This window comes from Plecotus auritus (genome assembly GCF_963455305.1).
Source record: "Plecotus auritus genome assembly, chromosome: X".
Classification (NCBI taxonomy): domain Eukaryota; kingdom Metazoa; phylum Chordata; class Mammalia; order Chiroptera; family Vespertilionidae; genus Plecotus; species Plecotus auritus.
The window spans coordinates 83,803,445-83,821,037 of record NC_137784.1 but is presented as its reverse complement, the minus strand read 5'-3'; positions in this window follow the sequence as shown (position 1 = coordinate 83,821,037).

Here is a 17,593-nt window from a genome sequence, read left to right as displayed (position 1 = left end):
CTTATTGATGGAATTGCCTTTCAAAAAAGACCAGTCTCATCAACATTAAATGGTTAATGATCATTATAAACACCTCCTTTAACTAATATTTGAAATCTGGGTGCAAATTTTATAGCACTATTCTCTATTGTGCTAGTAGCTTCACCTGATAGATTAACATTAGACAATTTATGCCAACTTTTGAAATGATTAAAGCAGCATTTACTGGCAATAACTCAATGCTTCGGCCTGAACACTAGCCAAACTGATTGGGCTTTTATTTTTAAATTGAAGTCTTTATTTCAAAGCAGAAGTAAAACTTCATTTCAGTCATAAGAAGCTTCCTGTTTTTAGTGCAACTTAAAAAATATGTTGATATAACTTTACCTTGTTTTTGGTAATATTAACTGAATTTGTCCAATGTTGTTCGTGCAGGCCTAGGTCTCATCCTGTATTTGCTTTGCTGTTGCTATTTTCAAATCAGTCCCAATTTCATTTTCAGCATTTTCACTTTTCATTTATTTGCTGTACTTTCATCTTTGTTAGCCAATTTCCTGTTTTGATTATCCATTTTTGTAAAATGTCATGTGGGTTTATTACTGGGAAAAAAGGAGGCAACACAATACAGTACATGCTTTGTCTGAATAATAGATTCTCAGTGACCACTCACCAAGAGACTATGAAAGAAGTGGCATGGTCTTGATGCACACCTGTTATTTAGATAGTGATTTGTGGACTGAAGAGCTAACAGTGCAGTTTATACTTTATGCAATTACTCATGGTTAATATATTGTGTAAACTGAAATTTGAACTGTGCTGTTGGGATACTAGTGGTAACTGAAATTTGTTCATGTAGGAATCATGAGAAATGAGGATTACTTATACTGACTATTTTCATCCCTCCAACAAAGTTTTGGACTCCTGTTTAATCATCTACAGCAAAGGCTACCAGTTACTAAACCTTAGAAGAACTTCTATTTTAGACAGAGGACCTGAATAGACGCTTCTCCAAAGAGGACATACAGATGGCCAATAGACATATAAAAAGATGCTCAACAACACTAATCATCAGAGAAATGCAAATTAACACCACAGTGAGATATCACCTCACACATTTAAGAATGACTATCATAAATAATTCAACAAACAAGTGTTGACAAGGATGTGGAGAAAGGGAACCCTCATACACTGTTGGTGGGAATGCAGATTGGTGCAGCAACTATGGAAAATAGTATAGAGGGTCCTCAAAAAATTAAAAATAAAACTGTTGTATGACCCAATGATTCCACTCCTGGGTATATATCTGAAAAAATCTGAAACACTAATTTGAAAGAATATATGCACCCCTATGTTCATTGCAACGTTATTTACAATAGCCAAGATATGGAAGCAACCCAAGTGCCCATCAATAGACCAGTGGATATTCAGCATGTCCACTGAATAAAACTGTGGTACATATACATAATGGAATATTATTTGGTCATCAAAAAGAATGAAATCTTACCATTTGTGACAGCATAGATGGACCTAGAGGATATTATGCTAAGTGAAATCAGTCAGTTTAAGGCAAATACCATATGATTTCACCTATATGTGAAATCTATAGAACAAAATAAATGGACAAGAGTACTCTTCCTCCTGGGAGCATGCCTATACTTTTCTTCCCTCTCAGGCATGCATATCTTAAAGTTTAAGGGTCCTCATGAGACTTGCAACCAGGGGCAGAGGTAGCTTTTATCAGGCTAACCCCCTGAACCTGTCTCCAAGCCCCCCTTTTCTCTGACTTTCTGGTGAGCCAAAGCAGCCCTGCTTAGGTTCATTTCTTTCCTATAACATTTCTAGAAAGCCAAAGCAGCCCCACTTAGGCTCTCTTCTGTTACTTCTTCTTTCCTAAGCCCTTCCTTGTTTCACTGTCCCCAGCTTTAATAACTGTACTCTTAAAACCACCTGGACTCATATTGTGAAATCTTTCCTGCACAAAGTCAAGAACCCATACACTACAGGCCAGCCCAAGGCAGACCCACTTCAGGCCCAGTTCCTGTCCAGTAACAGTTTTGGGTGGCCTTCTTCATAATCCTGCCATATTATGCCAAGTAAATGTTGACGTAAGAAACATTCAACCTTGAGTTTGTCTCTTTATGTGCACTGGACAAAATAAATGCTTGAACTGGAGTTTACAGTGTAGAAAGAATTTTATAGAATTAGCCAATCTAGAGTGCATGCAAGCTAATACTCTAAAAGACCCAATTTACTGATGGCCTGTAGGTTATTGATTATATTGGGTAAATCAAAAGACATCATGGGTTAGGCATTTGGAGTTGTGTTGGGAGCTGATTGGATGGAGGTGAGATAAAGGTGATGAATCAGGGTAGATAAGGGTCTTGAAGAAATTTCTGAGGTCTGTTCCAGTGTCCCTTTATCTCTTGGTGTTTTTTTTTTTTGTTTTTTTTTGTTATTGTTAATTGTCTCCCAAGGGTATTTTCCATAGATTTTTAGAGAGAGTGGAAGGGAAAGGGAGAGACAGAGATAGAGAAACATCAATGTGAGAGAGACACATCAATTGATTGCCTCCCACTTGTACCAACCAGGGCTGGGGATTGAGCCTGCAACCAAAGTATGTGCCCTTGACCAGAATCAAATTCGGGACCCTTGAGTCTGAGGGCTGACACTCTATCCACTAAGCCAGTGGTTCTCAACCTTTCTAATGCCATGACTCTTTAATACAGTTCCTCATGTTGTGGTGACCCCCAACCATAGAATTATTTTCGTTGCTACTTCATAACTGTAATTTTGCTACTGTTATGAATCGTAATGTAAATATCTGTGTTTTCCGATGGTCTTAGGCTCTACAGCACGACCCACAGGTTGAGAACCGCTAGCAGGGTCGCCTAAGACCATCGGAAAACACAGATATTTACATTACGATTCATTAACAGTAGCAAAATTACAGTTATGAAGTAGCAACGAAAATAATTTTATGGTTGGGGGTCACCACAACATGAGGAACTGTAAAGGGTTGCGGCATTAGAAAGGTTGAGAACACTGCACTAAGCCAAACTGGCTGGGGCCCTTTATCTGGTTTTATGAAAAAGTATCCAGGGGGTAGTTCCACCCCAGTGCTCAGGAACTGAAACATAATTTAGGTCATTATGTTATTTTTAGCCTGCCAGAGGTCCAGACCATGTGACCATTAGTCAGGTCCAGCTACTGTCTGCTGCTACCTAGAGGGTTTCTCATTATCTGGGGAAAAGGCAAGTCTCAGAGGTGTATTAAGAGAGGAGAAAAATTAATTCCTAAAGGTATAGTTACACTTACACTGAGTGGCCAGATTATTATGACCACCTGACGTTTGTAGGCAAATTAGCCGTACACTGCATCGTATGGGATATGGAAGCCAAAGGCCTGTTCGAACACCTTTGCTGTCGGCAGTTACCAAAATAAAACGTCTCCAATTTTCTCAGGAACACAAGGATTGGATAGTCGAGCATTGGAAAAAAGTCATGTGGTCTGATGAATCACGTTTCCAGTTGCATCATGCAGATGGCAGAGTGAGAATTTAGCAGAAACAGCATGAAAGCATGCACCCCACATGCATGAGTACAACCCTTCAAGCTGGTGGGGGCAGTGTTATGGTTTGGGATATGTTTTCCTGGCATGATTTGGGCCCTTTAATTCGTGTGGAACAACATCTGAATAGCACAACATACCTAAGTATTGTTGCTGATCAAGTTCATCCTATCATGTTGATGGCGTATCCCAATGGAGATGGCTTCTTCCAACAAGACGATGTGCCATGCCACAGTGCTCATATTGTGCAGGAGTGGTTTCAAGAACATGAGGGAGACTTTACCTTGCTTAGGTGGCCCCCACAATCACCAGATCTCAATCCAATTGAGCATTTGTGGGACAAAGTTAAAAGAGCCATCAGGCATCTGGTTCCACAACCATCAAATCTCAGAACTGGACAGTGTTATTCATCAGGCATGGTGTCAGATTCCTCGCATCACCTTTCAACATCTCCTGGAGTCAATGATAAGAATTGCCGCATTATTGAAGGCAAAATGTGGCCCAACCAAGTACTGATGGGGTGGTCATAATAATCTGGCCACTCAGTGTATATCTAAATTGTGAGAACATTCCGTCTCACCTGTAGAGAATTTTTATGAGTTTTTTTGAGCCAAATTAATAACATATGTCAGAGAGCAAGACTTGAATGCTCCCAAGTTTAACAGTTTTGCAGTTTCTTTTATGTATTTGAAACTAAGAAGGGAACATAAGGAAGATTTCATGAAGGTGTGAGAAAGCAAGGTGGGTATGGGGTTATAGGATACTTAAAACTGTTTTTTCTTGAGGGTGGTTATACATTAGGACAAATGTATAAAGACCTATATTCCTTATTATAATATCATACAGAATATTTTCACTGTCATAAATTTTTTTTGCACTCTGCCTATTCATTTCCCCCTTCCTGAAACCAGTTTTTCACATTAAGTTCTTGGATTGTGCATTTAAAAAAACACACCAACAAAACAAAAGCCAAAACAAATAAACAAAATTGAAACAGACTCAAAGACACACACACACACACACACACACACACACACACACACACACACACACACACACAAAAAAAAAACACACCAGACTGATGGTTTCCAGAGGGAATGAGGATTGGGGGAGGGGGCGAAAAGGGTGAAGGGATTAATAAGTACAAATTGGTAGTTACAGAGTAGTCATGGGGATGTAAAGTACAGCATAGGGAATAAAACTTCCAGCAAACAAAAGTTCTGGACCAGATAGATTTACAGGTGAATTTTAACAAACATTCAAAGAAGAACTAACACATATCCTCCTCAAACTATTCCAAAAAATTCAAGAGGAAGGAACACTTCCAAGCTCTTTTTACAAAGCCAGCATTATCCTAATTTCAAAACCAGATAAAGACACTACAAAGAAAGAAAATTACAGGCCAATATCCCTGATGAACACAGATACTAAAATCTTCAACAAAATATTAGCAAATTGCATCCAACAATACATTAAAAAGATCATACACCATGACCAAGTGGGCTTTATTCCAGGGATGCAAGGCTGGCACACTATTCACAAGTCAATAAACATGATACATCACATAAACACATTGAAAGACAGAAACCACATGATCATATCAATAGATGCAGAAAAATCATTCAACAAAATCCAGCACCCTTTTTTTTTAATAAAAACTCTCAGTAAAGTTGGAATACAGGGATCATAACTCAACATAATAAAGGCCATATACGACAAACCTACAGCCAACATCATACTCAATGGGCAAAAACTAAAAGCATTTTCCTTAAGAACAGGAACAAGACAAGAATGTCTGCTTTTGCCACTCTTATTCAACATAGTACTGGAAGTCCTAGCCACAGCAATGAGAGAAAAAGAAAAAATTAAAGGCATCCAAATTGGAAAGGAGGAAGTAAAACTGCCATTACTTGCAGATGACATGATATTGTACATAGAAAACCCTACAGACTCCACCAGGAAACTACTAGACTTAATAAATGAATCCAGCAAGGGAGGCAGGATACAAAATCAACATCCACAAATTGATGGCATTTTTATACACCAATCATGAACTCTCAGAAAGAGAAACTAAAAAAGCAATCCCATTTACCATTGCAAGAAAAAAAAATAAGATACCTAGGAATAAACTTAACCGAGGAGGTAAAAGATCTGGACTTGGAAAACTATAGGACATTGAAAAAAGAAATAGAGGAACAGACAAACAAATGGAAGCATATACTATGTTCATGGAATGAAATAATTAACATCATTAAAATGTCTATACTACCCAAAGCAATCTATAGATTCAATGCAATCCCTATTAAAATACCAATGGCATACTTCACAGAGACAGAACAAATACTCCAAAAATTTACATGGAACCATAAAAGACCCTGACTAGCTGCAGCAATCTTGAGAAAGAAGAACGAAGTAGGAGGGATCACAATACTGGATATCAAAGCATACTACAAAACCATTATAAACAAAACAGCCTGGTACTGGCACTAGAACAGGCATATAGACCAATGGATCAGAATAGAGACTACCCATCCCAGAAATTGACCCACACCATTACGGTCAATAAATATTTGACAATGGAGGCAAGAACATACAAATGGTGCTGGGAAAACTCGACAGACACATGCAAAAAGATGAAACTAAACCACCATCTTACACCACAAGAATAAACTCAAGGTGGATAAAAGACTTAAATGTAAGGCATGAAACCATAAAAATCTTTGAAGAAAATATAGGCAGTAAAATCTCAGACATCTCATGTAGCAATGTTTATGGCTACATCTCATAGGGCAAAGGAAACTAAGGAGAAAATAAACGGGATTATCTCTATATATAAAAGCTTAAGTGTCCGTCCTACTGTCTGACTGGTATCTATGATGTGCACTGACCACCAGGGGGCAGACGCTCAACGCATGAGCTGTCATGACGTGCACTGGCCATTTAAAAAGAAACAGCACTGTGGATCTGGTGCTGACAAACCAACACTCGGCTTCCCCCAAGTGGGACACAGACCCCGCCACCATCCTGGAGCGAAAGCCCACCAAACCGCAGCCTTCGTTGCCAAGACCCCATGCTGCAAAATGTGGCCCACAGCCCAGCCCAGCCTGGAAATGGTAATGACGTCATGTGGCAATGCCTAGCTTCCTCTCCCTAGCGACAGGCCATTTAAAAATAAACAGCAATAAAGACCTCGCGCCAACAAACCAACACTTGGCTTCCTCCAACTGGGACAGAGGCCCTGCCACCACCCTGGAGTGACACCCCACCAAATCGCATCCAACGCTGCCAAGACCCCATGGTGCAAAATGTGACCCACAACCCAGCCCAGCCTGGAAACAGTCACTGTAGGCACCAGGTAATGACGTCACATAGCAATGCCTGGCTTCCTCTCCCTAGTGACTAGCCTCTTTGGAGTTTCTTCAGCCCAGGAGCATGACTTGCTTTATACCCAAGTGCAAACATTTTACAATTTAACCAATGCCTGTGAAGTGTTTTCACATGCCTCATCTCATTTGCTCCTCACAGAAGTCCTGGAGTAGGTAGATAGGAGACTTGGTAGAATCCTATTTTCTTTTCATTAGCTGGAAAACAGAGATTTACAAAGTTCAACTGACTGAAAAGAAGTAAGAAATGGTGGAACTTGAAAATGACTTCAGGTTTTCTCACTGTGCAGAATATAGTCAAACACTGCTACAGTTAAATATTTCACCCTTGTTCTCCCTGCATGATGTACAATAATAATCTCCTGCATGTTGATATTTACTGCCATGTTGCTGACAGTTACCTGAAAGAGAAGTTGAGGTGCTTCACTGGGCTGGAAAAAGTCTAGCTAAATCAGAAAATAGGTCTAATTAAACAAGTTTATATATATATATATATATATATATATATATATATATATATATACTATATATATATACTAATAAAACTATATATATATACTAATAAAAGTGTAATATGCTAATTAGGGTGGGCGTCCATCCAGACAAAGCCACAGCAGCTGTGAGGCCCGGGGCTCAGGCAGCCATGGGCTCAGACAGCCTTGAGCCCCAGTGGCTGCGAAGCCTGGGGTTCATGGCAGCCATGGGCTCAGGCAGCTGTGAGGCCCGGGGCTCAGACAGCCATGGGCTCAGTCAGCCGTGAGCCCTGGTGGCTGTGAGGCCCCGGGCTCAGGCCTCACAGCCACCACAGCCGCCAGTGGCAGCAGCAGCAATGGGGTGATGGGGGTGGCGCCTTCCCCTGATCAGCCCGGTCATCTCCCGCTGTCAATCGGGCATCCCCTGAGGGCTCCCAGACTGTGAGAGGGCCAGGCTGGGCTAAGGGACCCCCCCGACCAGAGCATGAATTTTTGTGCACTGGGCCTCTAGTATATATATAAAACTCTCGCTGGCGCCAATTGCATGTGTGTGTTTCCATCTGTCATTGTCAATCATGAATTTGGTTGATACTTCTATTATAGAGAAAGGGTGAATAATGATATTAAAATATTTCTTCTAAATAATTTCCTTTCAGTATGCATGAATCCATGCACTGGGCCTCTAGTATCAAAATAAAAAGCTTCTGCATAGCAAAAGAAACCACCATCAAATTGAAAAGGAAACCCACTGAATGGGAGAACACATTTGCCAATGATACATCTGATAAGGGGTTAATATCCAAAATATAAAAAGTACTCATACAACTCAACAAAAAGAAGATAAACAATCCAATTAATAATGGGCAAAAGACCTGAATAGACATTTCTCCATATAGGACATACAAATGGCCAAGAGACACATGAAAAAGTGTTCACAGTCACTAATCATCAGAGAAATGCAAATTAAAACCACAATGAGGTATCACCTCACACCTGTCAGGATGGCTATCATCAAAAAAAATCAACAAAAAACAAGTGCTGGTGAGGATGTGGAGAAAAGGGAACACTAGTTCACTGCTGGTGGGAATGCCGATTGGTGCAACCACTGTGGAAAACACTATGACGTTTCCTCAAAAAATTAAAAATGGAACTTCCATTTGACCCAGTGATCCCACTTCTGGGAATATATCCTAAAAACTCCAAAACACCAATCAGAAAGCATATATGCACCCCTATGTTCTTAGTAGCATTATTTACAATAGCTAATATTTGGAAAGAGCCCAACTGCCCATCAGTAGACGAATGGATAAAAATGCCGTGGGACACTTACACAATGGAATACTATGCAGCTTTAAAAAAAGAGGGATCTCATACCTTTTGGGACAGCATGGATCGACCTGGAAAATATTATGCTCAATGAAATAAGCCAAACTGAGAAAGACAAATATGACATGATCCCACTTATTTGTGGAATCTAATGAACAGAATGAATTGACCAACAAAATAAGACCTGAAGTAGGGAGGCATGGAACTGGCTGACATACCTAGATGTGGGGTTGGGGGTGATAAGAAGAGATAAACCAAAGAACTTATATACTTGCTAGTGCCCCGGTGCATGAATTCATGCACATTGAAAGGAAATTAATTAGAAGGTGGCCAGTGGGGTGGGACTGGGCGAGATGAGCCGGACACGCCCTGGAGCCAAACTCCCGTAGTCCCAGCCGGCTGCACCTGGGGTGGCTCGAAGTGCTTCTGTAGAATGAGCAGGGTCCCTCTGGCAGGTGGGGTCCCTCGGCCTAGCCTGCGGGAATAAGGCTGAAACCAGCTCTCCAACATCCCCTGAGGTGTCCTGGATTTCAAGAGAGTGGTTTTGGGTGACGCACCTGGAATTGATCTCCCCCCTCTCTGGTTCTGGGATGCATCACCCGAGAACTGCTGCTGCCAAGTCACTGCAGATTGGCAGCTGTTGCATTGAGCGTCTGCCCCCTGGTGGTCAGTGCACCTTATGGCTACTGGTTGGACAGTTGGATGGTCACTTAGCCTTTTATATATATAGATATGCATAGACCATGGATATGGGCAATAGGGTAATGAAGACCTAGGGGGTTAGAGGTTGGGAGGAAGGGGGAAAAGGGGGAGAATGGGAGATATCTGTAATACTATCAACAATAAAAAATATATTTAAAAAAGAAACATTAATGATGAGAAAGAATCATTGACTGGCTCCCTCCTACATGCCCCTAACTGGGAATTGAGCAGGAAACCCAGGCATGTGCCCTGACCAGGAATCATACTCTGACCTCCTGATTCATAGGTCGATGTTCAACCACTGAGCCACATCAGCCGGGCGGGAAAACACTTTTTTTAAATTATTTTTTTAAATAAATCTTTATTGTTCAGATTATTACAGGTGTTCCTCTTTTTTTCCCCCATAGCTCCCCTCCACCTGATTCCCCACCCCACCCCATGCCCTTACCCCCCGCCACTGTCTTCATCCATAGGTGTAAGATTTTTGTCCAATCTCTTCCCGCACCCCTCACACCCCCACCCCCTGAGAATTATCAGTCCACTCCCTTTCTATGTCCCTGATTCTATTATATTCACCAGTCCATTCTGTTCTTCAGATTTTTTATTCACTTGATTTTTAGATTCACTTGTTGGTAGGTATGTATTTGATGTCATTTTGTTGTTCATAATTTTTATCTTTACCTTTTTCTTCTTCTTCCTCTTCTTAAAGAATACCTTTCAGCATTTCATGTAATCCTGGTTTGGTGGTGATGAACTCCTTTAGCTTTTTCTTGTCTGTGAAGCTCTTTATCTGACCTTCAACTCTGAATGATAGCTTTGCTGGGTAGAGTAATCTTGGTTGTAGGTTCTTGTTGTTCATCACTTTGAATATTTCTTGCCACTCCCTTCTGGTCTGCATAGTTTCTGTTGAGAAATCAGCTGACAGTCGTATGGGTACTCCCTTGTAGGTAACTAACCGTTTTTCTCTTGCTGCTTTCAAGATTCTCTCTTTGTCTTTTGCCCTTGGCATTTTAATTATGATGTGTCTCGGTGTGGTCCTCTTTGGATTCCTTTTGTTTGGGGTTCTGCGCGCTTCCTGGACTTGTAAGTCTATTTCTTTCACCAGGTAGGGAAAGTTTTCTGTCATTATTTCTTCTAATAGGTTTTCAATATTTTGCTCTCTCTCTTCATCTGGCACCCCAAAAATTCAGATGTTGGTACGCTTAAAGTTGTCCCAGAGGCTCCTTACACTATCTTCATATTTTTGGATTCTTTTTTCTTTTTGTTTTTCTGGTTGGGTGTTTTTGTTTCCTCATATTTCAGATCTTTGGTTTGATTCTTGGGGTACGTTGATCTACGGTTGAGTTTCTGTATATTCTTTATTTCAGACAGTGTATGCTTAATTTCTGACTGGTCCTTTTCCATTTTTTTGGCATTCTCATTAAGATCCTTAAAGGTCTCACTAAGTTCCTCAGCGGTTTTTAGAAGATTCTTGAGTAACCTTATAAATGTGGTTCTGAACTCTATGTCGTCCAGTAGTTTGCGTTCCTCCATTTATCTCATTCGTGACATGTTTCTTTGTCTCCGCATTTTGCTGCTTCCTTGTGTTGATGGAGTGGCTTTGTGTGGTAGGTGACCTATAGGGGCCAGTAGCTCAGCCTCCCCAATCACCTGAGGTGGACGCCTTTGGTACACCCCTTTGTGGGCTGAGTGCAAAGTCTTGGTTTAGTTAAGCCTTGATTGCTGTTGGTACACTGGGAGGAATTGACCGCCAGGCCAATTGGCTGTGAGGACCCGCTGTGTCTATAATGAAAGAACTGCTGCGCTGGAGACACGCTTATGGTGCAGGACTTGTTTCTGTGGGGCTTTGGTGCTCACTGAGTCTGCCTCTTGAATGTGTCACTTATGGATGTGAGGAGTTGAAATCTGGTGTCTCACACTGACCACTAGGTACACTGGCTTCTGGATCTCCAATGGGGTGCAGGTCAGCTACTGTCTGAGGCCACCCAGCAGGCGCTACAGCGAGAACTACAGTTTTCTCCTCTTTGCTTGGGGTTTGGAGGTTTTGGAGCTGTCTGACCTGGGCTGCAATTTTGCTAGGTTAAGCTTGATAGGGAAGGCCATTCATATGCTAAAGCCACTGCTTGGAGCTTGGGTGGGTTTGTAGATTGTGTGGGGCGGGGTCTCAGGGCGTCACTAGGCTAGGGTGTGGCAAACAGCGATGGCTGCCAGAAGCCGGCTCTGCGTTTCCCAATGTGTCCCTGCATCCCGCGCCCTAGCACAGTAAACAATTATTCCTGCGCGCAGCCCTGCAGGCAAGCCTCCCTCACTTTCTGACCCGATGGCAGACAGTCCAGCTTCTCCCCGTAGGAGTTTGGGTCCCCCGTGTCTCCCCAGAAACTGGAGTTCGGAGTAATCGGGAGCTTGTCTCCCTTCGGGTTGAAAACAGCAGCGCTCCCGATTTGCGCGTCTCCGTACCTCAGCTTTTCCGCGCTTGTGCACCCCTCAATGCTGTTTGCTCTTTCCTTCTAGTTGTAGAACTTCCACTCAGCCAGCTTTTTGTGGTTCTGGGTGATAGACGTTTTGTCTTTTAGTTGTAGTTTTGAAATTGTTGTGCGAGGCAGCAGTTTAGGTGTTTACCTACGCCGCCATCTTGGATCCTCTCTGGAAAACACTTTTTAAAGTATGTGATTATTTAATCACTGTGATGTTCACCTGAAATTAATACAAAATAATATTGAATGTAAGCTGTAATTAAAAAATACAATTTAAAAAAGAACTTTTTTAAAAAAATATATATTTTATTGATTTTTTACAGAGAGGAAAAGAGAGGGATAGAGAGTTAGAAACATCGATGAGAGAGAAACATCGATCAGCTGCCTCCTGCACACCTCCCACTGGGGATGTGCCCACAACCCAGGTACATGCCCTTCACCGGAATCGAACCCGGGACCCTTCAGTCCGCAGGCCGACGCTCTATCCACTGAGCCAAACCGGTTTCGGCCTTTTTTTCTTTTTAAAAAATTTATTGATTAAGGTATTACATATGTGTCCTTACCCCCACATTGCCCCCCAAACCCCACTCATGCCCTCACCCTCCTGTTGTCTGTGTCCATTGGTTAGGCTTATATGCATGCATACAAGTCCTTTGGTTGATCTCTCCCCCTTACCCCCACCCTCCCCTACCTTCCCTCTGAGGTTTGATGGTCTGATCCAGTGGTCGGCAAAGCATGGCTCACGAGCCACATGTGGCTCACGAGCCGTGGTTTGCCGACCACTGGTCTGATCGATGCTTCTCTGTCTCTGGATCTGTTTTTGTTGATTAGTTTATGTTGTTCATTATATTCCACAAATGAGTGAGATAATGTGATATTTATCTTTCTCTGACTGGCTTATTTCACTTAGCATAATGGTCTCCAGTTCCATCCATGTTGTTGCAAATGGTAAGAATTCCTTCTTTTTTACCGCAGTGTAGTATTCCATTGTGTAGATATACCACAGTGTTTTAATCCACTCATTTGCTGATGGGCATGTAGGCTGTTTCCAAATCTTAGCTATTATAAATTGTGCTGCTATGAACATAGGGGTGCATATATCCTTTTTGATTGGTGTTTCTAGTTTCTTGGGATATATTCCTAGAAGTGGGATCACAGGGTCAAATGGGAGTTCCATTTTTAGTTTTTTGAGGAAACTCCATACTGTTCTCCACAGTGGTTGCACCAGTCTGCATTCCCACCAGCAGTGCACGAGGGTTCCTTTTTCTCCTCATCCTCTCCAGCTCTTGTTGTTTTTTGATTTATTGATAGCCATTCTGACAGGTGTGGGATGGTACCGCATTGTCATTTTGATTTGCGTCTCTCAGATAGTGACTTTGAGCATGCTTTCATATGTCTTTTGGCCTTCCTTCTGTCTTCTTTCGAAAAGTATCTATTTCGGTCCATTGCCCATTTTTTGATTGGGTTGTTTATCTTCCTTTTGTTAAGTTGTATGAGTTCCCTGTAAATGTTGGAGATTAAACCCTTATTGGTGATAACATTGGCAAATATGTTCTCCCATGCAGTGGGCTTTCTTGTTGTTTTGTTGATGGTTTCTTTTGCTGTGCAGAAGCTTTTTATTTTGATGTAGTCACATTTGTTTATTTTCTCTTTAGTTTCCATTGCCCTAGGAGCAGTATCAGTGAAGAAATTGCTTTGGCATATGTCTGAGATTTTGCTGGCTGTGGATTCCTCCATGATTTTTATGGCTTCCTATCGTATGTTTAAGTCCTTTATCCATTTTGAGTTTATTTTTGTGTATGGTGTAAGTTAGTGGTCTAGTTTCATTTTTTTGCATCTATCTGTCCAATTTTCCCAACAGCCTTTATTGAAGAGACTGCCTTGACTCCATTGTATGTTCATGCCTCCTTTGTCAAATATTAATTGAGCATAGTGGTTTGGGTCGATTTCTGGATTCACTATTTTATTCCATTGATTTATATGTCTGTTCTTGTGCCAGTACCAGGCTGTTTTGAGAACAGTGGCTTTGTAATACAGCTTGATATCTGGTATTGTGATCCCACCTACTTTGTTCTTTCCCAGGATTGCTGCAGCTATTTGGGATCTTTTTTTATTCCAGATGAATTTTTGGAAAGTTCTTTCTAGGTCTGTGAAATATGCCGTTGGTATTTTAATGGGGAGTACATTGAATCTATAGATTGACTTGGGTAGTATGGCCATTTTAATGATGTTGATTCTACCAATCCATGGACATGGTATGTTCTTCCATCTGTTTATGTCTTCCTCTATCTCTTTTTTTAAAATATATATTTTATTGATTTTTTACAGAGAGGAAGGGAGAGGGATAGAGAGCCAGAAACATTAATGAGAGAGAAACATCGATCAGCTGCCTCCTGCACACTCCCCACTGGGTATGTGCCCACAACCAAGGTACATGCCCTCGACCAGAATCGAACCCGGGACCCTTCAGTCAGTAGGCCAATGCTCTATCCACTGAGCCAAACCATTTAGGGCCCTCTATCTCTTTTTTCAGTGTCCTGTAGTTTTCCGCATATAAGTCTTTTACCTCCTTAGTTAAGTTTATTCCTAGGTATCTTAATTTTTTTGGTGCGATGGTAAATGGGATTGCTTTTTTAGTCTCTCTTTCTATAAGTTCACTATTGGTGTATAGAAATGGCATAGATATCTTGGTGTTAATTTTGTATCCTGCTACATTGCCGAATTCATTTATTAAGTCTCTTAGATTTTTGATGGAGTCTTTAGGGTTTTCTATGTACAGTATCATGTCATCTGCGAATAAGGACAGTTTTACCTCTTCTTTTCCAATTTGGATGCCTTTTATTTCTTCTTCTTGTCTAATTGCAATGGCTAGTACTTCCAGCACTATATTGAACAGGAGTGGTGAGAGTGGGCATTCCTGTCTTGTTCCTGTTCTTAGGGGAAATGGTTTTAGTTTTTTCCCATTGAGTATAATGTTGGCTGTGGGTTTGTCATATATGGCTTTTATTATGTTGAGTTATGATCCTTCTAGTCCCACCTTGCTGAGAGTTTTTATCAAGAAAGGGTGTTGGATTTTCTCAAATGCTTTTTCTGCATCAATTGATATGACTATGTGATTTTTATCTCTCAATTTGTTTATGTGATGTATCACGCTTATTGATTTGCAGATATTGTACCATCCTTGCATCCCCAGGATAAATCCTACTTGGTCATGGTGTATGATCTTTCTGATGTACTGCTAGATGCAATTTGCTAGAATTTTGTTGAGGATTTTGGCATCTATGTTCATGAGGAATATTGGCCTGTAATTCTCTTTCATTGTGTTGTTTTTATCTGGTTTTGGTATTAGGGTGATGCTAGCTTCATAGAAGGAGCTTGGAAGTGTTCCTTCCTCTTGAATATTTTGGAATAGTCTGAGGAGGATAGGTTTTAGTTCTTCCTTGAATGTTTGGTAAAACTCCCCAGTAAAGCCGTCTGGCCCCAGGCTTTTGTTTTCTGAAAGCTTTTTGATGACTGCTTCAATTTCTTCCATAGTTATTGGCCTATTGAGATGTTTAGATTCTTTCTGATTGAGTTTTGGAAGGTTTTATTTTTCTAGGAATATGTCCATTTCCTCTAGGTTGGCTAGTTTGTTGGAATAGAGTTGTTCATAGTTTTTTGTTTGTTTGTGTTTGGTTTTTTTTTTTAAACAATCCTTTGTATTTTGGTGGGTTCTGTTGTTATTTTGCCTCTTTCATTTCCTATTTTCTTTATTTGTGTCCTCTCTCTTTGCTTCTTGGTGAGCCTGGCCAGAGGTTCATCAATCTTGTTTATCCTTTCAAAGAACCAACTCTTGGTTTCATTGATCTTTTGTATTGTTATTTTGGTCTCTATGTCATTTATTTCTGCTCTGATCTTTATGATCTCCTTCCTTCTGCTCACACTGGGCTTTTTTTGTTGCTCACTTTCTAATTCTTTGAGTTGTAGAGTTAGATTATTTATTACCATTTTTTTTGTTTGTTTTTGAGGTAGGCCTGTAGAGCTATAAATTTCCCTCTCAGGACTGCTTTCATTGTGTCCCATAGATTTTGTATAAAAAAGAACTTTAATTTAAAAATATAAATAGACAACAGAGGATCACCAAGCATTTGAGGAAATTCTTTAACATGAAAGAAAGGAACACACACACACATATCCATAGATAGAGCAAGATAACTCAAAGAAAACAGACCATGTATAGAGCAGGAAACTTTAAAAAATCCAATAATTACTGTCCTTTGGGAGATAAGATATTTCATATAATAAGCAGAAATAGATTGCATAAAAAATAATAAGCAGAAATAGATCATAAAAATAAAAAGGAACAGAGAACAAGAAGAACAATTAGTAATTAAATACCATAGCTCAATTAAAAAAATAACTTGAAGAATTGTAGGATAAAGACTTTTACCCAGCAAGCAAGAAAAAGATAAAGTCATGGAAAATCAAAGACAGAAGATAATAAACATTAGAGAATCAATTGAGAGAAGAGAGAAAAATAATTAGGAGAAAATTTAAAAAGAAATAGTCAGAGTGTCCCAGGAATGAAAGACATTAGGGTCTATATTGCAAGGGTCCAACAAGTGCCCTGCTTAATTAATGAAAAAGTACCTAGGTTATGACAAGGCAGCCTGAGAACTCAGAATACTGGAGATAAAAAAGACAATGGAAGCTTTCAGAAAGGAAAAACAAGTTTCATAAAAAGAGTTGGGGAATCAGAATGGCATGAGACTTTTCAATAGTCATATTGTAAGTTAGAATATAATGGAAAAGTGTTTTGAAAATTTTAAGGTGAAATTGTTTTTTATTTATTACTAGAGGCCTGGTGCACAAAATTCATGAATGGGTGGGGTCCCTAGACCTGGCTGGTGATCAGGGCTGATTGGGGCCTACTGGCCTCCTGCTGGGGCCTGCATTTGTTCCGCGCCGCCCCCTGGTGGTCAGCACACATCATACCAAGCAGTTGAACTCTCGAGGGACAATTTGCATATTAGCCTTTTATTATGTAGGATTGACACTATTACAGATGTCCCCATTTCCCCCTCTCTTTACCCACCTCCACTTAGCCCCTGCCTCCTCAGGGGAAATTCTTTTTAAATAAGAATGTTATATCCAGCAAAACTATTAAAGATTTGGGGTAGATAAGTTTTCAGACATACAAGATGTTAGAAAAAAAACTCCTGCATACCCCTTCTCAGGAAATTACTAGAGGAAGTGATCCAGGAGACAGCAACATTTGGGACCCAAGAAACAGGAGATTCATTATAAGAGGGGAATGAAAGAAGCACTAAGATGACATCTGTGCAGCAGGGCTAGAGGGCAATCAGTCCATATTGAAGCAAGAAGGTGGTGGAGGCCTGCAATACAAATGTCTCCATTAAAAAAAAGGAACTGACAGAATCCCAGATGTCTTTGACAATGTAAAAAACAATATTCAGGGGAAAGATGAATTAAAGAACATAGATAATAGACAAATAGGAAATCAACAAATTTTTAAAAGGACAAACTCACTTTATGAAGAAAATGGGATGTAGATTAAAGGAAATATAATCATAGAACACTACTTGGCTCAGCAATAAATTATATTAGCACAGTCATAATAATGTAAATGATGAGTATCAATTTTAACAATGATTGTTATGTAACTCTATTGGAAGGATGGAAGGTAGAG